At 37.7% G+C, this 9,145-nt stretch overlaps 1 long non-coding RNA gene across 2 annotated transcripts in view; it reads right to left on the bottom strand.

Annotated features, from left to right (window-relative positions):
• Positions 1-3,479: 3,479 nt before the first annotated feature.
• LOC113545369 (uncharacterized) overlaps positions 3,480-9,145 on the bottom strand; it is a 45,603-nt gene continuing 39,937 nt past the window's right edge. The window contains exons 2-4 of one of the 2 annotated variants that reach the window (XR_004580077.2): positions 4,011-4,118; positions 3,810-3,899; positions 3,480-3,713 (exon numbers count right to left, since the gene is read on the bottom strand). This is a non-coding gene — a long non-coding RNA (uncharacterized LOC113545369). The remainder of the gene's footprint in view (positions 3,714-3,809; positions 3,900-4,010; positions 4,119-9,145) is intronic. The other variant, XR_003404603.3, reaches the window with a different exon arrangement.

Below are 9,145 nucleotides of genomic sequence, written 5' to 3'. Positions count from 1 at the left end.
CAATGAATAACATTGTATGTGGAAAGGAAATTAAAAATGCAGGGTTGTAATTTACAGGAGAGTGGAACTGATTTAAAGCAGCCCCTCCCTTTTTTCTTGCCGCTGCTCTTCCAAGGCTTCCAAATGTGCCACAGCTGAGAGAGAACTGAGCTTTCTTGTGTTGGCAATAACAAGAAAGTTGAAGCTGTCAGTTCTTTTTCCATGCCAAAGCGTGATGGCACAAGGTAAACGATTTATGAAATCCAAATGCCTCGCATGTTGGACTGACCTGACACTGATTTAGCACATTTTACGCATTGAAGAGAAACATAAAGGATCTGTCATCACTGGAAAGCTGAATGCACATTTCATATGTGTGTGATGTCTTATGTGACTCATACTGTGTTGAAAAAAATTGGAAGGTCATCACATTGGCACATCGCTTTATCCACATGTCCAAGTAGAGTAAGATCATTTGCATGTGTTTAATTTATACTCGAGAATCTGAGGAGTTTTAAAGTCTGGTGCTGGTAGTGTAGTTTTGTGATCCAGACTATAGCTTTCCCTAGAGAGTCTGGTACTTTTTTTTAGAACCTCTTATTTTCTTAGAAATAGACCATTTGAATGACATTGCTTCAGTCCTATTACAGCCTTCAAGATTCTGAAGCTTGTGGCCAGATAACTGTACAATCAATAGAGCAAACTCCATGAGAACTTTAGAGGTTAAGTAATTTCCAACAAAACAAACAGTGGCAGTGGATTCTGCATCAGCTGCCCTCCAGATTGCATGCTCACTTGTTTGTCTGAGGTCTAAATTGGCGACCAGTCCTCTGGTGACCAGCTGATTGGCTGGACTTACTGCATCTACATAACCTTTGTATCAGAAAAAATAGCCAATTACACTGGCCTCAGGATATGCATGATATTCAGGCTGGTATTAGCAGGAGTGGTGTAAAGGGAGTTGGGATAGATGAGGATTATTTTGAAAAGACAGGGATAGACAGGGATAGACAAATATTGTACAGGAGAACAAAGATTATCTGAGGCAGGAGGCTCAACCACTTGTCAGGGGTATTAGTATTGGTATTTAATAGTATTTATAACACCACTCAGGCAACATCATGTTATAGTCATCAAGTGCTACTTACCATGATTTATTATTATTATTATATTTCACAATAGCTCCGAGGCCTATATTTACTCCAACATCACTGTGACTGACCAGAAGATGGCAACATTGTTCAAACATGACAGTATCTCCCCAGCCGTTGTTACTGAGTGCTTAAACTTTCCCCACTTGCTTTCATGTCATTTAGAGATGAGTTATGTGAGAAGCAAGAATGTCTATACATACTGACTTGGGGCAGCGGCACAATACATACACACACACGACGGCAGTTTACAAACACTCAAGACATTTTGTGATAAATATTTGAAGCACTGAGGGCCGTCAGTGGGGCTCACAGATCGGAAAAGATGCAGTAGGCGTATCCATGTCCGCAAAATAAAACCCACGTGATTGCAATGGGGAAAAAAATCAGTAGAAAACTGTTACAGGGCAGTGTGGTAGGCTAATGAGATGGATGAAGTGGCAACTGAACTGTTTGCGTAGGACAAACACAAGACGGGGGTCTGCTTCTAATGATCATGTGGAAGAAGCTAGGCCTTCGGGGTCGTGCCAGAGGAATTTTCCTAAAAACACAGACCTCTTACCGAGCCCAAGATAGACAGAAAAAGAGCGAACAGGCAAAAGTGAGGACCCTCCAGAGAGCAGTGAATTTTTTTTCCAGCAGGGCTTGGCGTGTGCTCATGGCGCCGGCATGGGTGTTAGCTGACGAGAGGCCGTCATTCACAGTTGATGCAGCGAACCCTCACGTTGTTGCTGTGCAGTGTGTGTGCAATGGCTCTGGTTGTGCTGACTTGCAGGAAGGAGACAGTTTCAGTGGGAGGTCACTGAAAATAAGGCCAGCTCCTCCATTTCAGCTTAGAAGATGGCACTTTTACTTAAATTCTTGTTTTTCATGTTGCAACACAGGTATCACAAAAAGATAAAATTAATTATATTTTTTGTTTACAAGGATTACTGGGACATTTCACCAAATCTATGCTTTCCATGGAGACAAAACACACGCTCCTTCCTTTCAAGTCCTCAGCGAACAGCATTTTCAAAATGATTATGGTCTTAAGCGTGCCACCCCTGGTGCACACACTATATCTCTCACACACATTACACAAACAAGTGCTCATGTTGCTTTATATTACAGTGACAGGTCTTAGGAGGATTAGAGCACATTGGTGTAGGCCTATAGTATCTGGGTTTTGTTTAGGGTCTTTTCTGCACACTATTCCAGGTTGTTTGTTTTTACGGCTGCACTAAAGATCATGCTGGGAAGCTGCCTTCTCGTTTCACTGGGGGTAACAAAGGATTTTATTTACACCTGCCTCACACATAAAGAACAGGGTCTTAAAGTGAGGATTTAAAATAGTTTTCTGTTGCTTGTGGATAAAGAGTAAGCCGTGCACGGATGTTTGCCTTGCTATAGGGTAATCTCAGAGAGCAGTCAAAAGGAAAATTACAAAGACATTCTTAAAAATGAGCAAAAAATTGACAAGTTGTGTGTTTGAAATATTGTGAATATTCAGTTTGTACTCCCAACAAATCTATTAAAATTATTACAATATAGTGTGATTTGGTGGATTAAGTTGCAACATAATCTGGAAGCTGTGAATAACCCAATACATTATAATCTTAGAAAGTGTACATAAGTTAGATATGTTCAATGATCTGGAAGATAGGATTAAAATTGTATTTATTTCTGTGTATTCATTTTATTTATTTCTGTGCTTTGTAATGCTGAAGAAAGTGAAACAGATCAGACTCCCTATAACAACACATCAAACCCCAGATTTTATGGTGTAAACATTTCAGGGACTGTTGGAGCACCACGAGGCTTGTTTGAGTTTTAATTTGTTCTTTTACAGATCCTTTAATTAAAAGTATCTGAACATGCACATAAGAGTACTGCCTTGCAGCGACCAAGAAAAATAATCCTCGAAAGGCTAAGCTACACAGACTGTGTGTTCATTAACTGGGGAGAAATTCGATGGTTTCATTAATTAGCTTTTGGCCTACCCTCTACTCTAGAGTGACAGGTCAGAGTAGTCACCAGAGGACTGTCTGATTACATGCCAAGAGTGCAGTAGCTTATATGTATGTGTGTGTGTGTGTGTGTGTGCGTGTTGTGTGAATGATTTATGAAGCACTCGATATGTGAGGGAAGCACTATTCAGAGAGTTGTATTTTTTAGCCATGTTGCACATATGTGAGGGATTTGCAGGGCAAACCTCCTGAGATGTCATTTATCCTTTATCATGAGCATGTTGATAACATCCTCCTGAGCACATTAGACAAATATCTACAGGAGTTCTGGCAGCGGTCAGCTTCCTACAGTACAGGGCAGGGCAAGAAACATAAATAAGAAGTCAGTGTTTAGGTCTGCTTTTATTCGTTTATAATCCAAGGATGTTAAACAGGAAGTAATAGTGTGGACAATTTCCTTCCTGTACACACATTCAGACTGTTCCATTATTTTCCTGTGGGATTCTTTATTTCAGTTTATTTTTTCAATGATTCCCGGGACCTGAGATGTCTCCCGATACTCTGTTGAACAGTTTGTTCAGTTAGATATGCAAAAAAGGAGTTGTTATGGGTATGCTAGCAAATAATAAATGATCTGGTGAAAAGACAGAAAGAGAAATTTAAGGCACTTAGCATAAGTGAAATGCAATTATTTCATATGAGCTAAAAGCAAAAGATTTAGATATCTTACCAGTGTGGTTTGTTCCTGATGTGACTTATAAATAAGACATCATTATGGTACTGAAAGGGTCTGGCAAGTGCACTATTACTGTAAAACAACCTGGTAAACACACACAGTGGTACAGAGTAAAATATGTGGAAAAGGGGATTTGGCACCAAGAAGTAAACATTATTTTAACCAGCACCAAGCTGAAAAAGCACTCTATGCTACCTTTGCTGTTCTATTCCATGGGACTTTGCTGATTAGAGGCAAATCTAAACCAGAGGAGCCGTTTTTGTGTCCAGGACAGGAGGAGGAAGTTCCAGCTGCAAGACACAGCTAAAAGGGAAAGAAAAAGAGTTTCTACAGGTGTAGGCAAGACCATGGTGGCTGTTGCCCTAACAGGCAGTATAATTAGTCTGCTCCTTAATGATGTGAATATTCCTGCATGCAAAGCTGTTATTAACTTCAAATATCTCATAACCCAACTGGTGAAAAAACATGCATTATGTCAAAACATCATTACATAGACAATTAGCACTAATTAAGCTGATGCTGATAGGTTAAAGCAATGCCACAGAATATCTGCATACAGCTGATTAAATCTGAAAAGCAATATGAGTTTGTGATGCACACAAAATGTCTTAGGAAACAAGGTTCACTTTAGAATGCTTAAGCCTTTTAGGAAGCTAAAAACCAATAACAATATAAATGAACCCCTGAAGAACCCTTTTTCTAAGAGTGCACATAGGAGTATAAATGTACTTTACAAAGTTCATACTGTGATAAAATCATTTTAAAAAATCATATTGTGGAATCAAGACCTTGAAATGAAAACATTATATACAGTGGGGTCCAGAAGTCTGAGACCACTAGTGAAAATGCATCTATTTTGCATTCTTTTCTAATATAATACAACAATTTTCATCACAAATTATATTATTGACAACAGCTTGAGTGAAAAGTAGAATCTTCGAAATATTTACAAGAGTTTCTTAGTATTTGATATTAATGACAAATTGCTTTAATGACAATGTGCACTCGAGCTGGCATGGACTCCAGTTTTGAAGTTTGTGCAAAACTTTATGATCCATTTTAGATCAGATCCATTGGAGTGTTGTCTGAACAAGAGTCAATAGAAGAGATTAGACTTGAGGAAAATCTGACCTTTTGTACAAAGCAATTAACATGGTCAATATCACAAATTTGCTTACAGTTAAATAGGGACCTAGAAATAGTGCAGAATCTTGAATATTAAATATTCAAGATATTGAACATTTACTTTCTTTATTTTCAATATTAAAAAATGTTTATTTCCAATTTTAAAACAAACAAACAAACAGACTGTGGTCTCAGACTTTTGGACCCCATTGAATGTTCTTTCTGACTTTTTTTTTTTTCAAAAAATGAGTTAATGTGAGAAACAAGATATTTACATGCCACTACATATTTGAGAAATATGTTTTAATTATAAAACATATTTCTCAAATATATAGATACAAAATACATACATAATATACAAAACATTAGGTTTTTGTTAATAGTAACAAAATTATAATTAGCTATAATTATATAATTAGCTTAATAGTAAAAAAAAAAAAAAAAAGAAGTTGTATCTACTTTGACTTTATTGAGGTACACGCCTATAGCTCAATACCTAAAAATCAAAAGATTGTCAGATAAAACATATAATATAATTATATATAATGCAAATATTATAATTATAATATTATATATTATTAATCCAACATCATTTTCATACTAAAGCTACATTTATAAATAATTCTCATCTGAAAACAGTGGATTAAAAATTGAGGCTCTGACTTTGTAAATTATTTTCATCTGAACTGAAACTAGAGGTCTTTTGCATTTCCAAATGCACTAAAATTGTTACAATTTGACTGTATACATGGCTCTTTTACAAGAAATAGTTGAAACCACAAATTGCTCAGAACAATTCCAATACTTTTAGAGTTGACCACTTTAAAACTGGGCCGCTGCAAGATTATAAATACTGTTTGATAGCTCTGTCATTACACCCTGAGTGGAGAGGAGGGGGTCAGCCATCTTGTGGCATCATGGCAGAATGGCTCTATTTGATGTGGGAGGCTTCTTTGAGCCTCCACGCCGCAAGCTTCTGTACACTGTAAGAGGCAAAAAATACATATCGACACTAATAAAAACACACTCACGTAACTCAGCTCTGCTGTCCTCACGCATGTGCATGTTTATACACCACACACAAAGACACAAACAGTGACTGCTGATGAGACACGCACCTCTCTGACAGCATCAGCACACTGAAATTATACAGTCAAGTCTTGCATGTCTGTGCATTTATGAATAGGATCTGATTATATATTTGCTCGGCAAACATGAGAAAAAAGAAGCCTTTGTTGTAGCTATTTATACATCTTCACTGTGTAAAATAGAGACTCAATTTCATCATCCTTCCCTGATGATCCCTGTCCCATATGATCAGCATATCAGATTATTTGGATTCTGGTCACATGGTGCCAAATGCAAAGCAGTGGTCATGTCCGGCTGTCATATTTTCTACAGAAACAGTAAAGCACACAGCTGAGTTCTGACCTCTGCCTTCTTAGTCACTGTGAGTGGGAGCTGGAGGTCAGAGTAGGAGTTGAGGCCAACGGCTCTCTCTCATAGGTTTTTATTGTCTAGACTGAGCAACACTTCCAGTAAACAGGCTCTAGTTGACGAGTTATGAGGTCAGCATTGCTCTGGCTATAACAGTCCACACAGCAAAAGCAACAGATCTTCGTCTGACTCCTTTTTTCCTTCTGATGTTAACATGTGACGTTAAGATGACCAAGTTGACTCAGCGTTTTCCTTGTGCCTTGATTATAGTTGTTGTTTCCAGGACTAGGATATGTAGTTTTGTATTTTGGAATGGTGGTAATACAAAAAAACCCTCTGTGCTTGTGAACCATTTCATTTTGCTGTATTTTTATGAAAAAAAAAAAACTGCAATAGTCTATTGAAGTAAACCATATAATATTCCTATTAGATGCTACTTTAAGACTTGTCTCATATAAAATGTTAGATTTGAATGCATTTGAAAATGGTAGATGGAATCACCAACGACATTGGGGCAATTTTTAAAGGCCCTATTAAAAGTATAACCCCATATAAACATGACTTTGTAACAGGGAAAGCAGCAGCCCCCTTCTCATATACAGAAGGCCCATTTACTTTTTTCTAAACATTCCCATGTGAGCATGCACACAGAGCCAGCAAGCAAATGAGAGGTTAGTACGGAGATCTGAGAGGTCCTGCAGCAGTGATTGATGGGATGCCGGAGGACAGAGAGGTTTTGCCGCTGACAGAGAAAGCTCATCCACAGATCACAGAGGCCAGAGCTACTCTGGCTGTTCCACAATCCAGGCTGTGGTGAGCATGAGAGAGATCTGCCCCATCTCATTATTCATCCAGCTTGGTGTGCTCCTACATATTTCAGCTCCTTATAGATGAAGACGAGCTTCTAGAGTGGTAGCCTGGCCACCATAAAAGTCACGGGATAATGAAGTAATCTGCTGAGGTACTGTACCAAAGGCACAGCAGAATGATTAGAGAGAAATATGATATGGAGCCATTTTAGCCTTGTAAAATATCTATTTCTTATTGTTGTTGACTATAATTGTTTATATTCACTGTAGGCTGTAACCAGAGTTGGTGACTTAAGTTCAAAAGATTTTATATGGAGTTAGGTACTTAAGGTGATTTTTCTGGCAGCCCATTCAGATTAAAATGGCCTGTGTGTAGTTCACCCCTCTAAAGTCGCCATATTTTTTTGAATAGAGATGTCTTTTTGAATAGAGATGTGTTCAGTAGTGACTACAGCACCACCTTTAAACACAAGCACATGCCTTTAAGCCTGAAAAATTCAGAAAATGCAAACTGAAGTAGCAGATAGTACTTTTTTTGTCTTTGCTTTTGCATGTAATATGATGCAAGATAAAAGCAAGAGACAATTAAAAAGGCAAAAAATAAAAATAACTAATATGATACATATATGAATGGGGAAGATGACAAGCATTCATAAGCATCTAATAAGAGTCTAGTATAGAGCCAATATTTTGCTACATGAATAATCCTACTTGTAATTTTCACACTATTCACTGCAAATTTGGTTTGATTCATGCCTTCCACTCTTATTATTCAGCAGCATAAAAAGTAGCACGTGATCCAGCACATCCTATTATTTTGCACTGTATGTTTTTTATATTGTGCACCGACAGATAATTGTTACATAACTTAATGGAGTCAAGAGATCATGAAATTTGTAATGTGTGTGAAAGGCTGTTTTATGCTGCTTGTTTGTCTGTCTTCTCCCCAGACTGATAACCTGCCAAGTCCCACCCACCATCCTATGACATAATACTCACTATTCCACGACTTCTACCAACCAGGGAGTGTGTTGGCTAAAATGTGCTGCATCACATAGCAGCATAACACACTCAGAAGAAAGCACTAGCTGCCCTCTTCCACATACATGAGCTCACAGACACCCTAGATTGGCTAGCGTTGCTGTGATTGACAGTGTATACCATCCATCCCACCCACAGAGCACAGCCAATTTTGCACCCTTGACTCCAGGCCACTATCATGATTCAAACCTGTGATCTCCTGATGATATGGTGGATGCGTTTCTGTTGCACCACTTGAGAGCCCTTATTATATTGTGCTTTTAAGTCACAAGTTCAAGTTCAATAGCAAGACCACTACTGTCTACAATCTCAACCTTTGGGAATAGATTGTTCTTTTAATGAATATTGTAATTAAATATTAATCCACTGTCTCTCAGTGGTTATTTAGTTTTTCAGTTGCCGAGTTTTACCAGTAGTAGCTTGGTTGGTATTCTAACTGTTTCTGAGGAAATGTTAAAAAGTAAGTTCATTAATTTTGTCCATTAGTAGCTAGCTAGGTGGTTAAGGTTTAAATTACAGTAGGTAAGTAACGTACTTTTTTAATGCTTTAAAGTAGTTAGTTACTGGAATGGTTTGATATTTCTCTTTGTTAAATTTTTGTTACATTTCAGCTATCAGTGTCTATAGAGTTGAATTACAGGGTGCCTACGTGTAGTGTAGTCAAAAATAAAATGTGTAAAAAAAAAAAGCAATGTCTTCACAGCCAAATGGTGAGCAATTATAGAATGTACATTATTTTAAAACATAAAGCCTGTTATACTATATAGTACACTGTATGATTGAATTTCTACTAGTGCGTGTAGATGTTGTTTACAGACTCTTTTTGCAGAAATAGCAACAGTCTGCTATAAAACTTCTCCCTGAATTCCCTTTTCTTTTTGTAGTCACAATTTCAATTTGCGTTTGTGCATCAGGTCA

This window comes from Pangasianodon hypophthalmus, chromosome 19, assembly GCF_027358585.1.
Source record: "Pangasianodon hypophthalmus isolate fPanHyp1 chromosome 19, fPanHyp1.pri, whole genome shotgun sequence".
Lineage (NCBI taxonomy): Eukaryota > Metazoa > Chordata > Actinopteri > Siluriformes > Pangasiidae > Pangasianodon > Pangasianodon hypophthalmus.
Note: the sequence above shows the minus strand (reverse complement) of the source record. Positions and strands in the feature narration are given on the sequence as shown.